This window comes from Aptenodytes patagonicus, chromosome 2 (assembly GCF_965638725.1).
Source record: "Aptenodytes patagonicus chromosome 2, bAptPat1.pri.cur, whole genome shotgun sequence".
In the NCBI taxonomy this organism is placed as follows: Eukaryota; Metazoa; Chordata; class Aves; order Sphenisciformes; family Spheniscidae; genus Aptenodytes; species Aptenodytes patagonicus.
Genome location: NC_134950.1, coordinates 118,467,278 through 118,494,223, shown reverse-complemented (window position 1 = coordinate 118,494,223; position 26,946 = coordinate 118,467,278). Strand labels below are relative to the sequence as shown.

At 42.6% G+C, this 26,946-nt stretch overlaps 1 protein-coding gene across 2 annotated transcripts in view; it reads left to right on the top strand.

The window, feature by feature from the left end:
- The first annotated feature begins 3,142 nt into the window (after positions 1–3,142).
- ELMO1 (engulfment and cell motility 1) overlaps positions 3,143–26,946 on the top strand; it is a 321,010-nt gene continuing 297,206 nt past the window's right edge. The window contains exons 1-2 of one of the 2 annotated variants that reach the window (XM_076330867.1): positions 3,143–3,205; positions 4,328–4,398. The gene's annotated coding sequence lies outside the window, so the exon portion shown is untranslated. Of the gene's footprint in view, positions 3,206–3,732; positions 3,793–4,327; positions 4,399–26,946 lie in introns of those variants that run through there. The other variant, XM_076330868.1, reaches the window with a different exon arrangement.

Sequence of the window (26,946 nt, the reverse complement as noted above, 5' to 3'; positions counted from 1 at the left end):
AGTGGGCATAACAAAGGCTATCTTGGATAATCTGTGCCTCAGGAAGGTTTTGGCCTGAAGTACTATGACAAAACTCAACTTCTTCAAAAATTCTCAGGAGCTCTTTCATCTCAGGATCTAAGGTTTTCATTGTCAAAAGTAATTAATGGCTTTGATGCTTTCTACAGTTTTGGGACAGTCGAGATTTCTACAGGCCAGGTTTCAACAGGTGATTAGCACCTACTGGACTATCCTGAAACATCCTTGTCAGCAGAGCCAAGCAGCAGTCCTTCCTGGAAATTCCTTTTTTTTTAATTTATTTTTTTTAAGGTTGTAGCTGAAATAGCCACACAAATTAAAATGCTTAATTCTTGGTGCTTCCTGTTCCTGCGCTCCCCCTCTGGCTTTCTAGAATTATTTAGCAAACACATTATGCCCACATCGTAAGAACAACTCTAGTATCAGTTGTAAAAGCATCAGTTGTAATGGTAACACATGCTTTGGTAGCAGACACCACAAAAGCAACTACTACTAAATAAATCAGGAAATGGCCGTAGCAGCCAAGCACTTGTGTACGTATGTATTCTGAGTAAAGGTTCCCTGGGTTTCTGGAGAACAAAAATAATCCTACTATTGGTGCAATAGATGCAATACGATGGATGTTGGATATGGATAAACAGAAGGCTTCACTGGAGTATGCTCTCCAGATTTCTAGTTTGCTCTCTCTCATGAATGTTGCAATAGAATGGCATGCTTAAATTTGTCCCCATAAACTAGTAGAATTTTTTTCACAAATTTGCTTCTAAATTGTGTAATAATAGCATTGTTAAATAAACATTCTCCTGCACTGTTTAAAGTCCAACTATTGTGGTAATGTACAGCTGAAATAAATTTTAATGATTTTCATTGCTGAGCCTGAGAGAAAAATAAAAACATGGTGGACAAAATTTTGCATTTAAAGTATTGTTCATTCTTAATATTCTTCCAAACACCTTTCCTACCACCTTATATATGTGCATTTATCTTCACAAACGAAGCCAGCCCCCCATGTAAGCATACTGGGAAACTGGTCCTGAGCTAATAGTGGAAAATGAGGTAAACAAAACTTTCTTGCACATCTTATGTTATATTTACAATGCCCTTTTCTAAGTTGTAAACACTTTTTGCTCTCATTTCAAGCACCAAAATCCAGGTAACACATACAGAAAAAAATCTCAGTATTACAGAAACAGTTCCAATGCAAACTGAACAGCCATTTACTTGGTGTTGATATTGTCCCTCTTTCAATAAACTCCGTGTAGCTGTAAGAAACTCTTGAGATGGTTTGGTAAGTGTTTTCAGTGTGTATAATAAGAATTATATTACATATGCAGCTCACATTTTCAGTTTTGGAGTTCTACCTTAATAAAGCAATATGAAAAGGTGCTTTAAAATGTATACTAAGCACAGGAACCAACACATTCCAGTTCATTGTGCTAAGTCCACCTTCTCCATGGATTTTAGCATTCAAGGAGGTCCTAAAACTCAATGACTTTAAAGAAATGTTCCTTGATTGCGGGGATTTCCTGCCATGGAGATGTTTCAGATCTTCTGCAGAACAGTTATGTTTCCTGCGGTGCTCGTTGCTGTCACCCGTGCCACACACCACACCAACCTGCGAGGTGCTGGAGAAAGGGTGAGCAGGCAGGCAATTGCCCTCTATTTCTGCATGTGTGAAAAGGAGCTTCCATGTTTCTGAGGTGCGCTCTCAGCCCCTGTCATTTGGTAGAGTCTGCGCTCTAGTCCTATAAATACAGTAATGTGTGACTCAGGTGAGTCATGCCATTTATTGCCTCACACCGGAATATTTGTTCAGATCTAGTGTATGGCTGACAACGGTGCATTACAGCCTAAGGGGAGAATCAAGTCCCGCTTCCTCTTCTGAAAAGCCCCCAGCAATTCTGCTAGGCATAAAATCCTAGTAAGCAGCTGTGGTACTTTCAGGGCAATGAGCCTCATAAATGTCAGCTGATACGTAACGGTATGATGGTGGTCTGAGGACCCGGGTGTTGCAGAAGAGTGGTTTTATAGGAAAGCACTTGGAATTATTAACCTGTATAAAGATACCCATACGTAATTATTTGCAAGATTAGAGCCAGTAATTTTTCAAGTTTTAGCCTTCACGTATCATGTGATAGTTCTCAAAGAGTAGATTTTGTTATACCAGACAATAAAAGTTGCTGTACCACAGCAAGGCTTCATGGCTACGCTATCAGTTCTTATCAGAGTCGAAGTGAAATGCACAGGACTTCGAAAAAAAGAAAAAAAAGACCTCACTATCTGTAGTAGTAGAAGATATGATTTGATGGCTTCTAGCATCACATATGGTGTGTAGTCCATACAGTAGCTGTGAGTTAAGGCGTTTAAAAAGAAAAAGCTTACTGACTGCTTTTCTTTTAGGGAGACTGAGAACAAAAAGCAGAGATCTGATCCTTTACTTTTCCAGCGGGCAAAAGCCACGAGTTCGTTGGGCACTCATCTCACACCGGCCTTAAAGGGCCTCGAGGATGCTCGGAACGCCAGCCGGGGCGGCAGCCGGTACCCGCAGGCGGCAGCTCGGCACGGCCGGTGCGGAGCGCGGGCGCTGCCGCCCTCTCCCGGCCGGGCCCGACCCGGGGCGCGGAGCGGAGCGTCCCGGGCTCGGCTGGGCTCCCCCGGCTGCTCGCTCGCTCGCTTCGGAGGGGAAACACATGTACGCCGCAGCGCGCCAGCTGTGAGGCTGCTCAGCGGCGGTGGCTCTCTGGGAAGAAAAGCAACAACAAACAATAGTTATTCCAAAGGCAACGAGGAAGCCCAAAATCCCTCATTAGAAACTGCAGGAGGAGGGACATCAGCCGCACAGCGCGGGGAAAGAAGCGCGTCCGGGCGGCGCAGGAGCAGGTAGAGGCGGAGGGGCGGGCGGGAGTCGCCCCCCGCCCGCAGGTGCTGCCGAGCCGCGGGACCCCCTCGGCGGCGGCCGGCCCGGGGCTGCACGTCGCGGCCCGGCCAGCAGGAGGAAGGAAGAGGAAGTGAGAGCGGCGGCGGGGAGCCGCCGAGTGCCTCTGCGAGCCCCGGGATGGGATAGCGCCGGGGACAGCGCAGCGAGGCGGCGGCGCGGAGCCCGGCTCCCGCGGCGGTGGGCGGCCAAGCGGCTCTGCCGGCCCCGCTCTGCGCCGCGGGGCGGGGGCGGTGCTGCTCGCCCTGGGAGGTAGGCGAGCCTCGGGGCCGGCGGGGGGAAGCGGCGGCGGCGGCGGGGCGGGCGGCCGGCCGGGGCAGGCTGCGGCGCTGGCCGGGCGATGAAGGGGAGCGCGGGGGGCAGCCGGGGAGGAGGGACGGGACGGGGCAGGCGGCCGGCGAGCACCGCACCTGCCCGCGGCGGGCGCCGGCAGCCGGTCCCGCATCAGGGGGAGGTGCCGGGCGGGGGGCGGCCGGAGGGAGCGGCCGCCGTTGCTGTGAGGAAGAGGAAGCGCAGCCTCGTGCTTGTCAGTGCGGCGGGGCCTCGGCCGGCGGCTGCGGGCGGTGTGGGGGGGGACCCGGCCCGCCTCGCGAAACGGCTCCTCCCGCCGCCCTGCCCTCTCCGCCGGCCCGCGGCCGCTCCTTCCACAGCCGCCCGGCTCTCCCCGGCGCGACTTCGCCGGCGCTTCCTCCTCCGCCACCGCCTCCTTCCCGCTCCGTCCCCCCTTCAGCCCCCTCCCGTGCCCCGGGCGGCCCTGCCCGCTCCCGGCCGCGCCTGGTGGTCGGAGGCCGCTGGTGAGGGGCGGCGGGCGGGGGCCGCGCACCTCCGGGCGCCGGGGGGTGAGTGGTGGCGGGGCCTCGCCTGGCCCGGCGGCACCGGCGCGTCGCTTCGTGGTGGCGGGTGGCCGGGAGGGCGGGCGGTTTTCGGGGCACCGGCCTCCGCGGGTCCCGCGTGGGTTAACGCGCGGGGCCAGGCTCGGGTGGAGGCTCTGACCGCAGCAAGTGTCCGCACAGCCGCGGGCGCCGCTCGGGAGGAGAAACCTCAACTTTCAAGCAAGTGCATCCTTGCACGCAGGCAGGCTCTCGGCTCGGCGCTGGTACCCAGCCGCCTCCTCCGAGGGCATGCCTCCCCCCCGACCTGGCCTTCAAGAGCTTTTGGTGGGGTGGGGGTATGTGTGTGTCTCTCTTCCTAAGTTTGTGCTCGTACAAGTGATGAAAGCGCTGATGAATTTCAGATGAAATGGTTGTTCTGAAATGTGGGTGGTGATTATGCCTTGTATAAAGCAAGCGGGTATCGGGTCCAAAAAGTGAAGTTTTAGAAGTTTCTTGGCTCAAAACCTTTATAAAGTTTATTTTGAATATCTTTTCCTTGCAGAACTAATACAACTGTCCAGCTCTCCCCCGAGAATGGTATAAAATAAATATAGGAGTTCCTGAAAAATAACAGTGAGTACATTTCAAATCAGCAATGTTTTGTTGTTAACTTTGTAAGAATACCTCTTAACCTGCCAAGGCTCAAAATGTGCAACGAACACATTGAGAGCGCCACTGATAATAATAGTGCAGGAAATGTACCGTGTGTTAATTGCTTTAGTATAAACATGGTTGCCTGTGAGCTGTATTTCATGATACAGCAGTTACGGTGCAATTTCAGCAAGGGATGTTTTGAAGTACATTCATAAGCAAAGGGGTTTTCTTTTGCTTTTGTCCCTCAGCTGCCTGATTGCTCCCAGTTAAAATATTTATCTTTTGGGAAGAGGGGGAAATTGAGTAAGAACTGTGCAGAGTCCTGTATCTGTGACTGAGAACGTTGTTTCCTCCTTGTCCCCTTAGCTCTTTCTCCTCCTTTCCCCCAAATGCACACACACACGCATGCTGTCTCATCCTCAGTTATATAATCTTGTAGACATTTATGGATCGTTCATTGTTCGCATTAGTCCCATTCTTTCCATGTCATTCCTGCTTGATTGAGTGACTTACGCAGAATATTACACGGTAAAGAAAAATATATTTGAATTTTCATAAAGTTCTTCCAGTTTGAGCTGCAAGTTTGCTTTCTTTGAAGGTTTTCTTTCCCTGACTGCCCCCCCCCCCCTTTTGTTTTTGGAGTTGTATAAGTAGGTGGTAGGGATCTAATCTGATGACTGGTAACTGGGTAAGAAGGAGGAAGAACAGCAGTGACCGTTTGCTGGTAAAAGTCCCTCTTGTGTACTGGTAGGAAAATACCCATTAACACACATGTCATAAGGCTGTTAAAAGTACTGCAGCAAGTTTTAAAAACTCACCAGTCAGAGAAAAGAAAGATTAATATGGCTAAAACATCAAGATGATGTGAAATGGGTGTTACTGAAAGATATTGTCAGTGCAGTCCGTGGATCCAAGTGTGTGACTTGACCAGTCTAGGGGTGTATCTGATTCCCGGTTTATTCATGCCAGGGAGGTTGCATAGGGGTAGTTGACTTTCTCTTGTCTCTTTTTGTAATCTGTTTGAAACTCACTGTGCAGTACAACACACTTGTCTTCTCTGTAGCTTGCAACTTTGCTATGAGTGTCATTGTCTGAGGATTTTTTTTTTAATGAAGGGGGGGGGGGGGAGAGAACCAGTTTCTATACTTACAGTTTTGATATTTTTCCTTATATTTTCCGTATGCCAGGAAAAACTTAGTAGGTGTACAATTCAGATGGATTTTGATGAGGGGATAGGAAAAATTCTTACCTACTTATTCTGTAGCAGTCTTATGTGGTCACTGAAAGTATCTGCAGTTCAGTAGTCATTATTATATAACCTGACCATGTGTGTTCTTAAAAGCAAGTACTTCTGTTTCCTCACTGTTCAGGTGCAACATACTGTATATGTTGTCCTAAGAAATGATATTTTTTTTTTATGCCCCCTCACCTTAGTATTCACAAAAAGGCTTATTATGCTACTTAAAGGTGTAACTGCTGCTGAAACACTGCTCTGTGCATTGTACTTCCTGACAGCGATGCTGTTCTGCAGCGAGGTGCAGATCAAGAGTAACGTCGTGTTCCACCCTTCCTTCCGCTCTTTGTTTTTTCTACCTAGTAGAAGTCTCTTTGATTTTAAGGTTTGGGCTCATAGACGTGCTTTCTAACAGTGTCCAGCCTAGAAAGTGGTGTTGGACTATGATCTCATGTTTTCCATGTTGATACACAGAGAACAGAGCTCCCATGTTCACACATAAGATGTGTGGCTTTCTTCTTTTGATACTCTAGGTGGGATCACTATGTGATGGAGTGAGAGGCTAACATCTATAGATTTAACTGTAACTAGGAAAAGGTTTCCATAGATCTCTGCCAGTGCACCTGCACGCTAACATGCAGTGTTCTCCTGTTCCAGTGCCAGGCTTCTTTTTTGGATATATATTGCCAACCACAATGTTTCTAATTATGTGATTCTCAGATAAGGATTTGCTTGGGACTTAGATGAGGCCATCAAGTACAGTTTTCCTCTTGAGTTGTGACTGTGCTATCACTTGATTTTCAGTTTCCTTGAAGTAAATGATCTCTTCAAAGTTTAGGAGCTCTCTCTGTCATCCTGTGGTGCAGATGTGCAGTATGTCCTTGTATTTAAAAAAAAAAAAAAAAAAAATGTAGAAGGTGATGGGATTTTGGGAACCCTGGAGACTAGAAAACATCATACACCCTTGGAGCAAGCAGAAGTACTGTTGTCTCTTCTGGTTTATTTCTCTGCATAGTTATGCCTGGGTCTAGTAGACTTTCTCCTCTGCTGTATCCCTGCACTGTCCTGAAAGTACAACTTTGAGGGAGAATGAGTTGGTTGGGTTTGCCTCCCTGTTCAGTCGTCATCCTATTAAAAAGGAGATTTCAAAAAGAGGTTTTATGGTTATGAAGTCTTTGTGGTTTGAACACTTGTGACTAGAAATGGCTTTGTAACAACCATCAAACCACCATTCAGTAAGGTCTGTGCTGTATCTTTAAAAGATTTCCCTGCTTTGAATGAGTTTTTTTTGAAAAAGGCTCTTGTATTCGTGGCAAGAAGAACGTGCCAAGTACACGTTGTTAAACTTGTGTCAATTTAACAGAGCAACTGTTTAAAGGATTTCGGATAATTTTCCTTCTACTTGAGTCAGTCACCTTTTTTTTTTCTTCTCTTTTTTTTCCCTCTCTCCAAATATAACACTGGAAAAGGAAAGAAAGAGAAACTAAAGGCAATTGGCAGAAGCCAGTAAGTTGGCAGGCATTTGATAGTACAGATCGTAAGAGGTGATAATATATATGTGACACTTAACATAAAATAAACTGCATACATATGGTGTTACAGAGATGAATGGAAGAATAATCACAAAATTGTGAAGCTGTCTTTCAATCAGCATTTTTGCATCAAGCTGTTTGCAAGGATTTGGTTTTGTGGTGTGATCTTTCATTACTGCAAGTGTTGTGAGACGCACAAGAGAGATTGAAGGATAATGTCACAACCCTTCTGGTAGTTTCCTTGGTTTTCTGATCACTGTTAACATTTAAGAGGAATAGTAATGAGAAATCTGTGCCACAGGGGATAGCTAACGTGTTTCCTCTTCTCTCCGTTTCAGATCTGACAGAGGTAAACTTCTGTGTTATGGGCAGACACTGAAGTGGCTGGCGCCACATGTGTGGTACCCATCAGTAAGCTACTAATTTCTCAAGCTGCTGAGTGGATTCGTTTGTAAAGTGCATGTTTGTACATAAGAGCAAGGTGAACAGTGATTCACATGGTGCTTGTTTGCAAACACTTGAAAATGCATTGATATATTTCTCCTAATGGCAGGTTTCCACTGTGAGTATTTGATTTGACTGTGTGTCCTGGTCTCAGCTGGGATAGAGTTAATTTCCTTCCTAGTAGCTGGTACAGTGCTGTGTTTTGGATTTAGGATGAGAATAATGTTGATAACACACTGATGTTTTAGTTACTGCTGAGCAGTGCTTACACTAGTCAAGGACTTTTCTGCTTCCCATGCCCTGCCAGCGAGAAGCTGGGAGGGGGCACAGCCAAGACAGCTGACCCAAACTGGCCAAAGGGATATTCCATATCATGTGACGTCATGCTCAGTACATAAACTGGGGGGAGTTAGCCGGGGGGGGGGGGGCAGTGACCGCTGCTCGGGGACTGGCTGGGCATCTGTTGGCGGGTGGTGAGCAATTGCATTGTGCATCACTTACTTTGTATATTCTTTTATCATTATTATTATTATTAAACTGTCTTTATGTCAACCCATGAATTTTACTTTTTTTTTTTTCCCCGATTCTCTCCCCCATCCCACTGCGGGAGGGGAGTGAGTGAACGGTCGTGTCGTATTTTGCTGCCTGCTGGGTTAAACCACAACACTACTAGACTTGGTTTCAGTGGCTCCAAGGAGGGAGAAGTTAGTTGTGAGAGAGTGGAAGTGATGAACAAGCCATTTTTCTTTTCAGCAGTAAATCGCACTGTGAAGACTTGAAGCCACTGCTGGTAGGGGTCCCCTTAGAAAAGTGTTTGAGCTTATGTACAAATGAACTCACTTTGGTACACTTCTAGTGAGCAGCCTTTGGAGTTCTTTAGGAAGCTGAATATACTACCTGAAGATGTTATGCAAATGTGATAAGCAACCTATTCTTACTGCTGTTGAGGACATAAGTCTGCTTACTGATGCTTCTGCTGTGCTCCATTTACAGTAAAATAACACTGCAAAACTTCACAGGAGCTAGCACTAGCGCAAGGGAGAGAGTAGGAACTACCAGTCAATGCTGAGAGAAAAGATTTCCCCTTTCAGATTGAATTTGGTTGATTTTAAAGTGTTTGTGAAACAGCATCTTCAGTAAAGAGGCTGGGAGGGGAATAAGAAAACAAATTGTTGCCAAACAGATCTATTACCAAATAATAGCTGTGACCTAGCTGTGTGTGTGTGTTCTTGTCTTTTGCTTCTGCTTTCCTTCTGGTTTTTATTTCTCAAAGTTAAACTCTCCTCATAATTTCTTCTTGCATGTTTGCCACCTCTACCTTGGTACCTTATTCTTTAGTCTTTGACATATTTATTTATCCCAACTGTCATGGTTTCACTGACATTGTCCAGTCCTTAAATTCTTTCCCAGGCATCCCTAAGGTTATTACTCAATTAAATAATTTTAAGATTTGCAAGAAAAGCTGTGGACTGAAGTGTGTATCGCCTCCTATGTTCTTTCAAAGTCTCTAGCTCGAAGTGTTTATTGTACAGTCAATTTATGGGGGGCGTATGAAGTGTAAAACCGTCTCTGAAATATTGTGTCATCAGGGACTGAGTAATTTTTTATCAGCTACATGAATACATATATGACAATGTAGCTTTTTTTTCTTGTTGAGCTTGCTTCAACTGAAAGGGAGGATGGGTCACTGCTTCCAAGAGAACTTCAGATTGTGGAGATGAGATGGCTTTAGACTCCCATTCTTTAATACAGCAGAGCATGCTTGTTTGAAGATGATCTAATTTCCCATCACTTTCTGCAAATCAGAGAGTGTGCGTGAACATGGACAAAATGCTCTATGTGGACCTTTTTTTCCTTAATGTATGAAGCTGACAACCTGTAGATCATATACATCCAACATTTTGAAGTTAGACAAAAGGAGGGAGATGCAAGGTATGACAACAGGCTCAAATAATGCTGTCAGCACGCCAACCTTCCTCCTTCAGTTGAAATTTTATATACGGTTCCTGGGACTAGGTGGCTGGTGCTATTCAGAGGTGTTTTTCTTCTAGCTCATTGTCAGCTTCATAGCAAGAATGGGAAGAGTCGGGGCTCCTGATTTAGTCTGTTAGAAACTTCTGTAAAATTAAGCATGTAGTTGTCTTTTCCTGTGACCCTGCGCATGCTATAAGTAAGGAGTATACTTCGTGTATTTGTTTGCTGACTTGGAGCCCATATCTGTTTCTTCTGATGCTGACTTGATCTTTTATGTAGTAATAGGAGATGCATAAATGTTGTGAAAATAGGAGAATCATTTTTAATTTTTAAAAAAATGTAGTTAAAACAATTTTTGTTATGTTTTGGAGTGATGGAAAGAGTTTAGCAAAGCCAATATTTCAATAAACTTCTACAAAATACGGTTGTTTTAACACTTTCTTCTGTAGATACAGAACTGTATTAGCTAACTATTCATATATTTTTAGTACATGCATGAATTCTGGTGCTTGAATTTGTAGCCGAAGTGAAAGTATTACTTGCCTATTTTTCTTTCTCTTCAGCCAATGTACATGTATCCTATAGTCCAGCAGAAGTGTAAGGGATATGTGGGTCTTGGCAAAGATACCTCACGTGAGCAGTTCAGGCTTTTGTCTGGCTAGACTGGCAATCTGCTGTATACTTCGTTGAATCTTGCTGGAGTGACCATAATGGGGGTGACTCTTTAAATTGCTGCTTCATATTTTAAGAGAGATGGTAATCTATTGAGGTAGGGCGATGAGTAATTTATTAAGTATTCACATAATACCCTCTGGCCAGACAATAAAGTTGACTTGCACATTTCTTCTCTAATAATAAGAGGAGAAAAATTGCTATGACACAGGCTGGTATAATACAATTTTTACTCTTAGTGCCAGTGCATGTATTTGTTACAATCCAATACAGTCTTTTCCATCGCTTTGCTTTCTGGAATACAATTGCACGTTAGTTTTCATACCAATGGTCATGGCTTCAACTGGAAATTGAAACCTGATAAGCATTGGCTCGGTGCATGGACTTTTGGACAAACTTTTTTCAATGACACTGAGCCAAACCAACTCAAAAAAAAAAAAAAAATGTTCCCCAAAAGTCAGTACTGGTCCTTGCATTCTGGAAAGGATATCTGGTATACCCTTTGGTTGCTAGGCTTTTAAAATGCTGGAGTATTGGTGTTTGTCTTTTTTCTTTTCTTTTTTTTTTTTTCCTTTCCCCCCCCCCTCCCTTCAAGCACCAGGGCACTCATCTGTTGAAGCTCTACCCCCTGTGGTTCAAGTACATTCCTCCTATCAACCTTTTCACCCCACCTCCCACTGTCCCTCTTCACACGTACTCTGACATCTCTTCTGCTCACCAAACTCGCAAAATTCAGGTCTAGATGTGGGGTCTGATTCTGAGCTATACTTTATGTAGGTCTATAATCTTCTCCTATAGATACGCATACAAATTTCTTGTTATGCTTAATCTTGTTTTCCTGAAAAAAAGCAGAAAATTTGAACAAATGAGAACTTCCATTGGAGAGCAAAAGACCCACATTTGGTGTGGTGGTTGTTAACTGCTCAGGAGAAGATTGTAAAGCGGGGAAAAAAGAGCCATCCAACCAAAAAGCCTACAAAGCTGAAAGAAAATGTAAGGTCTTTCCCACTTTGGACCACTTAATGTAATTTTAACCATATCTATGCATGTAGTTAAAGATTTGACAGCTAGTGCCAGTTCCAGAAAAGGAAGAAAAGGGCTTGAAAAATGGCCCACATCTTGAACAAAAATATCAGGTTTGTTTTTTAAAATTGTAACTAATATTAGAAGTAGGTCAGTTTATGTGGTCTTTTTTGAAAAGACTAATTTTCATATTTTGTAGCCAAAAGTGAAATTTTTACAGAAGTGCAATCGTGGAAATCAATGTATAAAATTTGGAAAAGGAAAAATCATTATCGTGGTTTAACCTGGCAGGCAGATAAACACCACACAGCCGTTTGTTCACTCCCCCCCCGCCCCCCCCCGGGATGGGGAGGAGAATTGGGGGGGGAGATAAAACTCGTGGGTTGAGAAAAAGACAGTTTAATAGGACAGAAAAGAAAGGAAAAATAATAATAATGGTAAAAGAATATACAAAATAAGTGATGCACAATGCAGTTGCTCACTCCCTGCTGACCGATGCCCAGGCAGGTCCTGAGCAGCAGACTCCTGGCCAGCTTTTCCTCTGGTTTATATACTGAGCATGGCGTCATACGGTATGGAATATGCCTTTGGCCAGTTTGGGTCAGCTGTCTGAGCCGTGCCCCCTCCCAGCTTCTTGTGCACCCCCGGCCTACTTGCTGGTGGGGTGGCATGAGAAGCAGAAAAGTCCTTGACTAGTGTAAGCACTGCTCAGCAGTAACTAAAACATCAGTGTGTTACCAACATTATTCTCATACTAAATCCAAACCACAGCACTATACCAGCTGCTAGAAGGAAAATTAACTCTTATCCCAGCCGAAACCAGGACAGTCATATTTTCTGCCCTGTGCTGCTCTGGGCCTTTCTCTGTCCTGGCTTTTCTTCTCTGACATATTTGGACCTGATCTATTGAAATTTCTGCATCTGTTCTTCCCTCCATATAAAATGCTGGCGACTTTCAGTTTGTATTTCTTGGGTTAGCCTTAGGATGTAAGGACAGCACCTTTCATAAACTTTTTTACTATGCAATGACCTGCACTTTTATTTCTTCACCTGCTGAAAAGAACCCTTTTTTTTTTTTTTTTTTTTTCTTCAGCTACCTTAGGAAGTAAGCTTGTTGGAAGACCATGTTTGTGTAATGACAAGAGTCGGTAGTATTGTGCTGTGTTGGGATGGTTTTCTGGAAGGCAGAGGTTTCAAAGACTTCATCCCCTGCAGCTGCAAATGAGTCAGAAAACACATTATGGTAAAGGAGAGATGTGTGCAGAGGGAGAAGAGAAGAAAATAATCTACATAATTTTAAATACAGGTTGGAATTCGAGTTCTATTTTAAAAACAAACACATAAATAAAATGGTCTTGGGCTATTTGCACTGGAATTTTAAATTGATTTCCTGGCCCATATGCCAGAGGGATCAAAACATTCACAAATCAGTGGTGGTGGTGTGTGAATTCAAATTAAAACAGTATCCTGTAAGATTTTTTGTTATGTTCCAAATTGCTTAAATTTTGTAAAATAATTCACCTCAGTCTAGAGATGGTGAGGCTTTTAGCTTTGAATTAATTTTCTATAATTAATATATGAAGGTTGAAAAAGCAACTGTGCTGGCCCATGGGCTACTTTTCTGTAATTAAAGGAATGACGAGATAAGGGAAAAAAGGGGAGAGCAAGCAGTCAGGCTTCCTTCACTTACATGGGTAAATAGAGAACCACCAAACTAGACTAGAAAATCAAACCTAAGTCAACCCGCAGATCCTTTGTTTCCAACTAATTGTTCTTGCTGTGTTCACTGGTCCCCACAAGCCTGACAAAGAGGATAAGCCTTGCTTTCCTGTCTTGAGGCTTTTCTCTCTTGATCTATTGAAATTCAGAGCAGAGGGCCCCCTTTAGAGAATGTCCTGTCGGTAGTTGTCTTCTCTATAAGAAAGAGGCTCCAGCTGTGGATAAGGATTGAAGAGAGAGGTAGCCTCTCAGGCAAGCAATTTGGAGTCATTTAGGAAACCAGTAGTTTTAATTTCATTTGGAAATGGTAAGCCTGAGTCAGTGCAGTTTTCGGACTGCTGATGTCCTGCACTTGAATTCAGATAGTACCTGGGCAGGCCCAGTGTGTTCTGCTACGGGTTCCGTTTCTGAGATATGTAACTGTAATGGAATTACATGGTGCAGCTATGTAGTTTTAACATGATGGAGGAGACATTGTAAGTCACTGGTTTGACATTGGAAGGATGTAGGTTCAGTCTTTGCATCGGGTAAAAAGACTGGTGCGCTGAGTGAGTGCATCCTCAGGACAGCTGCTCCCCAGTGTTTCAGCACTTGCAGTGTTCCCACAGGAAGGAGAGGAGAATTCAGGTGCGCCGCTAAGTGCAAATTCTGGTAAGAAGTAGTAGCCATAACCCCAGTTAGAAGGACAGATAAACTTTTTTTCTGCATCTTTTGGCTTCTTCATCCCAGTCTGTTTCAGCAGCTTCATCTGTGTTGAGGTACCCAACCATTAGTTATGCATGTATAATTAGCTATGCCTGTAATTAAATGCATTATCAGTATTAGCCAAAGGGAAAGAGAGTTGTGGGTTTTAAGTATGGTAGTCCATGTGTGTTGTCATTTCATATGCATACTAAATTAGACAAGAGGCACTACTTAAAGAGAAGCCTTGGGAGAAAAATATCTTTTTAAAAAATTAATCTGGATCTACTGTTTTGAGAAAAGTAGTACCATTGAAAAAGAGTAATCAGTTGTAATACCATTAGCTTGTGAGAGCTGCAGCAGGATCTCCAATCCGCAGTATTTACTGAAAGGGACAGGTAAGTCTGGTATGGTCAGCATGGATACTTGATCTTTACCTATTCTATGGAGAAGTTAGAAGTGGGAGCAAGGCATGGGTGGTGTGTTCTGTATTGATATAGATAATCTGAAGCAGTTAGAAAACTTGGAGATTGTTTTGAGCATCTTCTCAATGTTAAGTTAAAAATGCAAGGGTAGATAGTAGGCAGAATGCAGACATAAAGGGATATATTTGCAAGCTATTTTCTGAGTAAAAGCTGGGGATTTGCCTTCCCTAGAGAAAGCATAGATGGTACGCATCAGCAGTGGGAACTCTTGTTCTCTCCTACCATTTTTCAGATTGTGATATGAAGTTACTGCTGTAGCTGTGATGCCTTGGTGAGCTGATTCAGCCTAACTGGGCAGAGAAGATCTTTTCAGATAGAGGCAGAAGTTAACTGCTCAGTCTACCAAATAATGGTAGAGGAGCTCCCGTCAAGCACTGGCAGGAGCTCAGGGCAGCTCTGTTTAGGTCAGACTGTCCAGTATTTGTACTGAAAAAAAAAAAAATCTACATCTGAACTATAGGTAGAAATGGGGGAACTCTTTTATATATGCTGAAGGCAAAGAAAAAAGTATTTGATGGTTGGATTCAGTTTGAGATATCTGCTATTGTTTGTTTTCATTTCTTAATCTGGTGCTGGCACAAAGCCTCATGAACATGAAGTCAAAGCAAAGGGGGGCTTTTTTAGAAGGCACTTTGTCAACAGATGTGAACAAAGGTGGTTTTAAAGTGTTGCTGAACCATTGACACAACCTCTTAAAGGAGCGTACTGAGAGACTCTCTGGAAACATCTAGATTTCATGAAGGGAAGGACCATCAGCTCTGTCTTTCCTCACTGAGAGAGAGTTGATTGTTCCAGTAATACTATAGGCAACAGCACTGTCTCTTGGGCAGTAGTTGCTGTGTGTTACTAAAGGTTGTCCATAGATGAAAATCACTAAGTAGCAGTATGATTTAGTTGAAAAATACTAATTCTTGGCATTCTCCATAATTCTCTGTTTTATATTCATACTGATTTCATGTCTGGATATCTACACGTAGAACTGAAAAAAAAATTCAGTTTATTTTGCGAAAGAAGAACTTTATCTGTAACTTTTTGTTAGCTTAATGGAGAGAGCTGTGCAGGTGGTTATCTTGGACTCATACAGTGAAAGCTGGTAATAATTTGCCATAATATTTCCAATAAAAGTGTTAACCAAATAATCCTGAACTGCTGGCATAACTCAGTTCCTCCTGCTGACATAACACCATTCAGTCCAGTGGTGTTAAACCACTAGGGAGTTTGGCATTTAGAAGAGGAAGAAAGAGAATTATCTCATATACACAGCGCTGTGAATGTTGATTCTTCAGTTGTGACGAGTGTGTAGCCTCTTTGTGCAGGGAATCAGTCCATGGGTTCGCAGTTCAGTACTTAACAGTGTTGAATGAAAAAATGAGTTCAAAGAAAGGAAGGTGCCTTCCTTGAATTGTGTGAGAAATTGATGCAGACAGTTAAAATATTGAAAGTTACTTTTTCCTTTTTAAGGTCTAGCACTGGTCTTCAGCTACTTCTGGTCCCATTGCGGAATTCAGGAAATCAGTGAGTGATACATGTGATAATTGCAAAGACTTTTGCTATTTGCAGAACAATTTGGATACCACAAGGGAAGAAGTTGTCTGCTTCTTTCTCACTCGTATGCTACTAAAGTAGAATAATTGTATTCAGGAAGAGAAGGACCTTCTCTGATTTTGTGTTAGTAGAGCAACTATGTCCTAGGAGCAGCAGTTTCCCCGTTATTACCCTTGTACACAGTGAGATTGGGTTGCTGAAACATTTGCATAAAATAATGCATCTTTCTGCAGTAATTCTTTTAAACTATTTCCAACAAAAAATAGCGTCTTTCTGCAGTTGTCAATGGCTTGCCTTGTACAATTGTCAAAAGAAGAGCAAGACTCTATTGGGAAGAACCAGCAGAAGTTTGTAGCATTTGGCCTCACCATTTGCTTCTGCAGAAACAGGGTAGAATTATTGGAGTGTTACTTACGTCTGTGGGTATCTGAGATCCACAACGTAATGTCTTTTCCTTCTTTTCTGCAGGGCATTTTTATATAGGTAGGAGGAGCAGGTGCTCGTTGCTGGTGAAAGCCGTTGTATGCTACCTGCCCTTTGGAGGGGAAAATTTCTGTGCTTTTATTTAAAAACTGCCAATGCCAGCAGCATTCTTTTTATTCTCCTTTTGAAAACCATGTCATGGACTTCCTTATCTCCTCTCACAAAAAGAGAGATTGTTCATTTTTGGGCTCTTTGTTGAAGCTGTACTGCCAGGAGCCTTCCTGGCCTCTGGCACTATCAACAGAAAATGCTGCTCTTGAAAGAATAGAGCATAGTTTAGGTGGTGGTGGTGGGGATACCAAGACTGGTAGTGAAAGACAGAACTTGGCATTGCAAAGAAATGGCTGAAAAAACGTTCACGTTCCTTGAAACTTTTGACAATGGTAGAATAAGGTTAAATGAAGGAGGAGAAAAATAAAGCGAGCAGAGCTTGGGAAAGAGCTATTAGGCCCAAAAAGGGGAGGGGGAGAGTATTGTCAAGTTTATTTAGGAATCATCTTTTTTGCAAGATAGGCCTGGAACAGGGAATTGGTGATCCCTAGTGTTTTACTTTAGTAATTTAAATCTATGCAATACATAATTATGTATTTTGAGTTTTTCCCCCTGACTCAGCCACACAAGCCTAGTTTGTCAGGGGTATGAAAATTGAGTTTGAATATTGCTGGGCCGTAGTGTAACTTCTATAACTGACTCTGAAGAATGGAAGAGTGATATATAATGGCACGTTCATCAGGTAAGTATTGCTCAGTAACACCTCACTCCTCCACAGCTTTAATGCATGCTTATTTTTATATAATATATTGTCTGACTGGGTGCAAAATCTCTAGCTGGTGACAGGGCAGGACCGTAATGTTTTCATAATCAACCTTTGCATCCTCTGGGGTGAATGATGAAGCCCTGTTGCAACTTGGATTGCCCTGCGCGTCAGGAGCCATACAAACTGGCTGTTCTCTCTGAACCATCACTCTGGGCTTTCTCCTACTCCCCTCCCCCCCATCCTTTCTGTCTGTGGTTGCAGAGCCTGCTTGAGTCCTCAGCAGACAGCATTATGGGTTGTCTACCATAAGGCTGCAGTGGGAGTAAGGAAGCTCTTGAGCTAGGAAGCTCTTGAGCTTTTAAGGCCAATCCTAGATTATTCTGGGTCTTTTAAGGTGGGTGAGTGTGAAGACAGGAAGGATTCTTATTCCCGTTAAATTACAATGAAATATGCGCTTAAGTTTTTTTGGGTTTTTTTGTAAGTAATCCTGTTGATTCTGTATAAACCAAGGCAGATACGGGTCATATTCTTTTTTGCAGTACAGGCATGAATAACGATGGAGAAAATAAATGCATGGGTCAGATAAGCTGAGTGGGAAGCGCACCCATCTTATGCAGCTATGCTTCTGACAATAGCTACTTTCTAAACAGCTTGGAAGGTCTTCCTATGACGATTTTTGCTATTTAGGAGACAAGAGATTGTAATTTGCATTCAGGAAGCATTCTTTTAGTCAAAATATTTGGCTTTTATATCCATGCATGCGTGTGCCTGTGTGCAAACATGCAGTATGACAGCACAGTAGGGCAGTAGGGTCTTTGCTTATTTTTTTGATGGTTGTGAATGTTAAGAAATTAGCCATTAAACTGTAGATGGAAACTGAATTCCTGCAAATTTAATGAGAACTGTGGTTGGATAAAGGATGCGGGCATACGGCTGTGTTCTTTATCAAGAGCCTGAAGTCCGCTGGATTAATGGTTTTCATCTCATTTCACTGACCTTTGACCCTGAGAATTTTGTATAGCTAATAAATTAAGCCACTAGTGGATTATTTGCTATTCATTTCAGAAATCCACTATGCTGTAAAAATCATAATGTCTGTCTCATAGTAAGGATGAGCATTATGCTGCAGCAGTTGGGTATCTCAGGTGTGCAGTGAGGCACGGAGCCAAAGCCAGACAGCTCTTCGGTGCTTTAGGCACACCGTTGACTTGCAGTTGTTGGAGCATGCTTGCTTGGATTGTGTTGCTGCTCTTAGAAAATGTTGGGTGTTGGGGTTTTTTTTCCTAAGTATTTGTTGGAGGGTCCACTTTTAAGGATTGAACATCATTTGCAATTAAGGGGTAATAGTGTATTTTCTTGAAGGCTGAAAATGAATGAAATTAAATAGTCCTTCATTCTGTTCTGACTTCTGCATTAGAAAAGGATGCTGGGTAGCAGGGTAATAGGCAACACATTTGAAAACTTTCTCTAAATGTTGTGCAAGACCTGTGGAAATGAGTGGTTCTCCAGAGTGGTAAGAGAATAAAGTTTTATTGCTCGCTGTAAAGCTACTGGTGGAAGGAGTAGTTACACTAAAGCAAGATGAAGTTTAAACCAGCCTGCCTGTGCTGGTCCATGTAGATATAGATCCATGTAGATATACTTCTTCTGAAATAAGCACCTTTTTAGAACGTCTTGGAGAAGAAAGTCAGTGAGTTACTGTTTAGATTAGTTTAGGGGCTTTTGGATTAATTTAGATTCTTTCCTTACACTCGCTCCTGAAGAGGAGCCACACCGACTTAAGCGTGTAGCATTTTGCTTTAACTACAGATTTTACCATGGAGGCAGGCAAAACGAGGCGAAAGAAATAAATGTTTGCAGATATAATTTGTTGTCCTGACTGTTCTGGCGGTTCTGAGTATTAGCAGTGCGTGGAGAGTTACTGGCAGGCCCTTTACATAGTGTACAGCTTCAGCAGCGTGGCTGCCAGTGAAGCCAGCAGTTTACTAATAACTGACTAATAATTAGTTTCTGTCACACCTGCACAAGCCTTTCTATCTCTCTGAAACACATTAGCATTCATGAGAAGTTATTGAACCACAATGAATCACAAACACATTTCAAGTAATTCTTTTGTCATTCTGCTTGGGCCAAGTACACCTTTCCTAAACAATACCTTATTTTTCTACCCCATAAAACCTTTTATTTTTTTTAGAGAACTGAAAATCAAGAAGTGAAACCATCTGTGTATTCAGGCTTACCTTTTAATAAGGGCTTTGTACCCCCACTTCTCACTCTTTACCTTTGAGCTCCATCATGTGATTAGATTAAAAAGCTCTGGTCTGTGTGGGTTTTGTTAATGCAGTAATATGGCTCGATCGCATAATGTGACACATCAGTTGTGAAGCTTTGGATGCCAATTCTGTCACCTCCCTGGGTGTTCACCAGTTAACAGCTGGTTTCCATGGAGGGCTGTGTCTGTCTCAGTATTGCTCATTGGGTCAGATGATGGTTACTGAAACTGCACGGGAACTCCACGAGCCTTTTCCATATGAGAAGGCCTGTGCTATTCCAGGATCTCACTGTGATCTCACCAATATGTTCCTGCCAAGCGCTTAGTTTGATTTACTGTTCTCATTTTCTATGTAGACTTAGGCAATCATGAAAGGAAAGATTAAATCAGAGTGGGAATGACTGTGCAAATAACTGATGGAAATATAAGAATGACCAGCAACAGCTATAGAGTTGTTTAACTTCGGATATTTACTTGGAAAGTTCAGTAATGATAAGGTTGATTAAAAATGGCATGTTTCACTGGGACTGGAAGGAGATCTTGTACAATGAAATGGAAGTATTAACTGAGATTTCATATAAAAGAGAACCTCAGGTGTAATTGCCTTTGTTACTTGATGTTTCCAGCATTTGTAAGCCAAAGCTTTGGGATGGATTTCTGCTAGCAAAATGTTGTATTAGGTGTGGAGAGCAAGAGTCCTGTTTCAAAAGTTGGGTCACCCCCCCCACCCGCTCAATTTTTAGCTTGGTACCCTTAGAAATGGCAACAATTCTGTTGCTTGTATATGTGTGTCTCCTTTCCCCTTTCCCCTCTACGATAACTCTTAAATTGTCAGCTGATTCAAGCCAAGTCAGCAGAGCAATAGAGGTCCCAAAGATGCGAAGTTCAGACAGGTTTTGTGAAAGTAGGAAACTGGATGGAGCAGAAACTGCAAGGGAAACGCTCTGGTGTGAGCCTTATTAAACAGCTGGAAACCTGCACCAGGGATTCAGATGGGTTTGCCTTAGCCCTGCTGCTCACAGGGAAGCTGTGTGCTTTGCTTGGTTAGACAAATGTATGAGAAAAGGAATCTCTTGCTTTTCTAAGGAAAAATAAAATGAAAGGCCTGAAAGCTGAAACTTGTGCTAAAAACAGATTGCTATCTCATAACTTACCTGACTTCTACTCTGAAACATGTCGGGTGTGATTTTACTGTACACAAAGCCTCACTGTCAGAGTAGTTATAAAGGGTTTTCTAGATAAGTGAGATTCAGACTGCTCTAACATTTTCATCAAAGTGTTTAAATAAAAATATTTGGGAGCACTTTAAAAATAAAAACTTCAAAACTTCAGTGAAGCAATATATTTTAGTCACTTTTAGGCAGTCCTGTGCTGATCATACAATGAAAGAGCAGAATTGGGGGGTAATACTGCTAATGAAGGAGACTTAACAAAAACATAAAAAAATGTACTGTGTGTCCATATGGGATAGTGCTGTGCAGATGGTAGACAAGTACAGATGAAGAGTTATAAAATCTTGCTTTACTGGGGAGCTCAACTAAAAAGAAACTTTTTACTGCCCAGTAAGGATGGATTACAAATTAATGTTATGTGTTTGGTAGGGAATCTTTTGGAGCTTCAAAACATCCTAAAGCACAAACCCATGCTGGTTAGTTTTGCTGTAACTGTAAAGTCCACAGACTATTTTTTCTCTCTTTACAAATATTTTAAACTCTACAGGGATGCAGAAGGGAAGTAAAAACTTTCCTGAACATGATGGTTAAGGAAAATAGGATGTTAATTGTTTCCAAATGCTGGCTTGCTCGTTAGGTAGAATTTATTACTCATCTCCAATTGGAGGAGCCATGTAAGTTCAGATGGCCAGTGGCTAACGAAGCACCAGGTCTGGTGAAGTCTTCTTAGAGCTGGTCTGATAGTAGCGTCTGCCATGGCTTTCCTCAGACCTCAGTTGGTGGCTCAGTTCTTCCTTTTGACCTGCAGCTAGCCAAGGGCCTGACCGGGCTGGTTTTTCCAGCTGGAACTGGGAGAAAGAACTTGGGAGTTTTGTTATTGCTCCTGGCCAATAGTACCGTTGCTTACTTCTGGTACCTGTTCATAGATGAAAGGAATAGGTGCTGTAACTCAGCATCTTTTTAATTTTTTAAATAATTAGTTGCCCTCCCCATGCTTAGCATAAATTCCCTCTTCAATTTGAGGAAAGCGCGCTCACTTGAGTCTCTCATGTGTCTCTTCATTCTAACAGTTAGATTTATTAAGTACCTTTTTTTGGTGGTACTGTTCTTTTCTAAGCCTTTGTGGCATCAAGACTCATGGACTGTTGTAAAGTACATCCACTGATGGAATTATAGCTGTCACTGCTGGCTGTGTTTTTCAGTCCACTCCAGTCCTGGCTGCCTTTTTTGCTCTAGTCTCTGAGGTTTTGGTCTTTTCTGCCCTAAGTGTTTAAATTCTCACATGTCTATTTCATTTACAGTTCTTAAAATTAGATTTATTTTCAAAGTCCTTTTTGAGAAGGAATGTGTGGGAATGTGTGTGTGTATAAGCCATAAAAAATGTTAGTCCTTTGGGAACCAAATCGTTTTACAGTTTGTGTTCCTACCTACTGATATCTTTAACTAGGCCACGCTTTCCTTTCTTTCCTTCCCCCGGCCCCCCTCCCTCCCTCCCCCCCCCGAGGGAACACTATTTGAGGTGAACTTTCTTCCTTTAGGATTTTGAATCCCAGTCAGAGCAGCATTATTCATCTTTTACAGACATTAATTCTGAGTTACCGCTTCTGTAGCAGTCCTGAATATTATATGCCTCTTCTGGGTTTGTGGATTAATGTTAATTTAAATGCAATTATTTTCAGCTACTGTCTTTTCCCTTTAAATCCTATACTCTGCTATGCTAAGCTAATGAAACACAGCTATTGTGGCGTACTCGGCTGCTTTGCTTACTAAAGGCACTGATAATGTGGAACACACTAACTGAAAGAGATTTTCCTGTCTGCAGTACATGACAGTTCATAAAGGGCTGAAAGATTTTTTTGCCCTTCTAAATACTTTCTTTGGCTTAGTCTTTTGCCACTTCCTTCCATTTGGAATTTTCTCCTTTTTGTGTGTCTTGGTTTAAAAAAAAAAAAAAGAAAAATCTTAAAGTCAATTGGCGATGGTATGGAAGGAAGGAGAATAAAAGCCTCTGGTCTGCTTGTTCACCTTTCACGCTAACACAGATGCATCCTGAGTGTCTCTTATGTGTTTGAAGAACCAGATGCCCGGGATGGTGGAAGTTATGCTGGTTCTTTAACATATGGCTCCTGGATGGTGTGTTTCAGGATACTTGTGGTGGTAGAGTACCTGGTAGCTTATTGCAGTAAGAATCACTGTGCTGTCAGGGCTGGACTGCTTTCCAGATGAACTAAAAATGCCCACCTACTTAAGAGGGTGCAGGATTCAGCTTGAAGTCAGTAAGATGACTTCACTGCTGTATCATGTAGGAGGAGAGGATTCACTGCAAGGGAGGCAACATATGTTTAAACTTAAATATCGTATAATTAGCCAAACTGGCAAAGGAAACTGTGAACAACATAAGGAATATGTATTAAGTCCATTTTATGATGTTTAAAGAGTTCCCCAGTGTGAGAACCCCTACTCCAATATTAATCTTTTAAAAACATTCCTATCCTACTAATGGATACGTTCATCTCTGTCAGCAATAGTTGCAGCTTGGTTTGCTCTGCTTCTTCCTCAGGTGTGTTGATACACCTGTTGTGGTAGGGAATAAGCTCACTCAGGGAACCCATCCAGGTTAAAAATAAACTGTTTGGTTTTCTTCAGATTATTTTTCTGCTCACTTCAGGCTTGGATCGGTTCCCCATGTCACACCGCAAATAGTTTGCCCAACGTGGCTGAGGGGCTATGCTAGAGGAGGGGATAAAGCAGGAGAGAAGGGGAAAGAAAGGACAGGAATTGAAAACTTGAGCCCTGGGAGAAGTGTCTCTGTAAATAGCCCTTTTGGGGGAGATCGTAGGCGTCAGTAAGGATACAGCAAACTTGTGAATGAGAGCAACATGCCACTCTTCCAGCTGTACATATTTTTAAAGAATATTAACAGGTTTAACTGTGTGGGTATTCTTCATTATTTAAGTAAAAAGATGGTTTTATTCTTGGCATGGCAGATCCTAGTAAAATCAGCCCCCTTTTTTACTGAGGTATTATTCAAGCTGATAGGCTGTTTCTCACCAAAAATAGTGAGAGGCAGTCACTGCCCTGAAGATATTGGCCTAATTGTGTAAGATCGTGCAGGGTTTGGGAGAGGAGCAGTGGCACCAAGAAGGGAAGCAGTTTGGCCAAGTTCATAAAGCGGGTCAGAAGCTGAGTCAGTTGCTGAGGCAGGTCTCCCGTGTCTGTCTGACTTCCTACTCCTGGCCCTGTCACAGTGCCAATCTCTTCAGCTTTCTGCAGTAATCCCCTTCATTCCCTAGAGCTGGACTTGGAGCTGCTGACATGGGGGAGAGAAGAAGGAAGAAACAAGGGGTTTTATTTGTAAACTTTTCTGTGTAGCGTACCGTGTCTTGAAATTCACTCATTCTGGATGTGACATTTGTTGTAAAATCACAAGTGTGTGTTTGTTCTGGCTGATGGTGCCAGCAACAGCTACTTGCTTTGAGTGTGCATATGTGAGGTCTCGGGATGAAAATCCTTTAGCAGGGTGATCCTTTACATGCACTGACTGAGAGCACTTCTGCTGCCTGACTTAAACCCCTTACTATACTAGTGTCAGAACCAGGCGAGCTATCAAATCCTTCTGTCCTTAGTGCGAACTGTACCAGGTGTGTGCATGTTATCAACCTTTTGTACTGTAGCCAGACTTAGGAGGAAACAGCGATTTGTACGTCTTACAGTGAAAGTGTTGCTACCATAATAGATTTTTATGCTTGTTTGTGTCTTCCTTTTCTTTTTTAATGCAAAAGAGCCAATTAATTATCTGAAACTTCTGAAACTCTTGCTATTTTCATGTGGTTTCAGTGAAACCATCTGATACCTCTTATTCTGTCTGTGTGTGAGATGCTGTGAGACAGTTCTGTTTGACTAGCGTCATGCTGGACCTTCAGGCTTCGTTGTAAGAAGGATTCTCCTGTTGCTAGAAGAGTTTTGCACAGCAACTGTTAAGTGCTGAAGAGCTGGAAAAATTGCTTTGCAAAAGTCTGGGAAAGTATTTTCATTTGAAGGCTTATGTATACGGATGGCCTCTTTGGTAGCCATGTACCAGCCGCCTTATTCTTTGGAATAATGACATTGCGTATGAATCACATTTTCATATGGGTCTAATTTGTTTATTAGCTACACTCCGCTGTCATCTGTCAGAAAAAGTATATTATTTCTGAGGTTACTCAGAAAGCTGGCACAGTGAAGTGTTTTATGGAAAAACAAAAAAACCACCTTGTACAGTTGCCAAGAATGTATCTGCTGTCCTTTTCACTTGGAGTACCACCAAAGTGGAGAAAAACTAGTCTCCTATCAAGTAGAGAAAACAAACAAACAAACAATGTCTTAGTCTCTCTTGTGTTTGTAAGTGATGCGAAAGGGAAAAAGAAATTTGAGGGCTTGTATAGGTTGAGGATTTTTTTTGGGGAAAAAAGAAAAGGACACATTAATAAAACAAAACCCCATTTGTATGAAGCCCATCTGTGAGAGCGGTGTTTCTATGTTGCCAAAGGAACTCTTGGCTAGTTCACTCACGAACTTTATAAAGAAATGTGACATGCTGGACCTCTACTAATAAACGTGCTCCCAAAGCTGAGAGGTCGGCCATAAAAATTACTCATCCTTTTTTTCCTAACTGTGTAACTATTTGTATCATGCTAAACAGCTGATACTGAATTCCTTCATCACCTGCCTTCATCATATGGGTCTCCTGAATAGCCATGTTGGTTTTTCTAACAGTTCTGTAAAGCCGGGTTGCCCTGGTCTATCTACCATTGCATCAGCTTCAGCTGCGATTTCTTACAGCGGCTCTGCCTTAAGTTCATGTTCTAAGTATCAGGTTCCTGCAGTTTTCTTTCCTCCTCTTAAGCTCTTTTCAGATTACTTAAGGCATCCTTCATGCTTCTCCTACCTGTGCTAATAGTGATTCCAAACTTGTCTTTTTGTCTTATCGTGACTTTGGCTTTTTCTGTGCTACTTCTGTGTCTGAAATGCCTTACCAATACTCTGCTCTGCCACATTTGCACGTGTCAGCAAATCTGTAGCAGGAACTCTAGCTCAGAGGTGCTGACAGGAAGCAATCAGATTCAAAACACAATCAAAATACTCCTCACTCATGACTGGCTTCTCACTGCACCTTGTCTATTCCCTTTTGTCATTTAGATTGTCAGTTTCTTAAAGCAGAAGACAATTTTCTTTGTAACTTGGATAATGCTGAGCACTTTACAGGTACTTAATAAATAGCAAATCAAATAATTTATATCCATATAATAGCCTGTTTTTACACAAATCACATACACTTGTCTTTTATACTGCTTATCCCTATTTTTTATCCACCTTGCAAAGCAGCGTTTACACAGTGCGGTCTCTAGCATTGGAAAACTGCTTCGAATCAGACTTAGAGGTAGATTTTCTTATAGTTCTATTTGTGTGTGGGGTTTTTTTGTCATGCTTGCTTTTTTTGGACTGGTTATTCCATTGAAGTTAAAGATACGTTATCATTCCAGTGCTGCTTGGATGGCACTGTACCTGACATTACAGAGCTCATTAAAATTATGAAGCCATCCGGTCAGTGTGGATAAACTTGGTCTCTTCAGGATAGTTGCTGTTGGGGAGCTGACTGATCTCCCTGCTCTTATCTTCCATACGGCTCTGAATCCAGGCAGTGCTAGGCATTTCTGCTGCTTTCTAGTTGATTTGCTGTCTACTCTCATCTGGTGGAGCCTGGGTCAGCAGCATTCATTGTAAAAAGCTTATCGGGAGGAAGATCAGTCCACACTGAACTGGGAACTTACTAGGATGCCACAGCTACATCCATAGTGTGGCAAGTGTCTATCATGGTCACATCTATGTTGGCCTGCAGAAGGATGGCCCCACCTGGCCTCCTCATGTGAGTTTTCTTCTAGTAATTTAGCCTCAGAAGGTGATGGCCATATCTTACAGACTGAAGGTGAAACCACAATGTGACTGGGGCTTAGGTAAACAATATTTATCTGTAGGCGAAGATCTAGCCAAAAGTTTTAAGGGGCATCTGTGCCTTGTCAGGCCACCTGCACTAGTGGCTATTTCATCCCATATGAACATTCTGGGGTTCCCCACCACATAGACCATTTTTACTCTGGGGGACTCTCGTGTTTCAAATGCCATCTTGTTTGGTCAGAGAGTGAATGTGCTCCAAGTTTAATCTCGAAGCATCGCATCAGGAAAGAGGGGCTAGTTTGTTGTTGAAGTGGGATTGTAATTCATCAGGTTCAAGAGTTGTTGTATCTCTTGATGTGACAGAAGTGCTCGCAAATACTTTGTGTTCTGTGCAGTGAACAGTCCTGGTGGCGTCTGCTGCACATTATACTGTATACACCCCGTTAGCTGTGTGAGTTACTCAGCTCTGTTTCACTACAGTTTAATTAGTTATTCCAGACATATGATTGAAAAAATAAGTTCAGTTGCTCTGGGTTATCACCTGGCATATATTCAGTTAAGTTGCATATGCTTATCCTCATTTCACCCCAGATTTTGTTC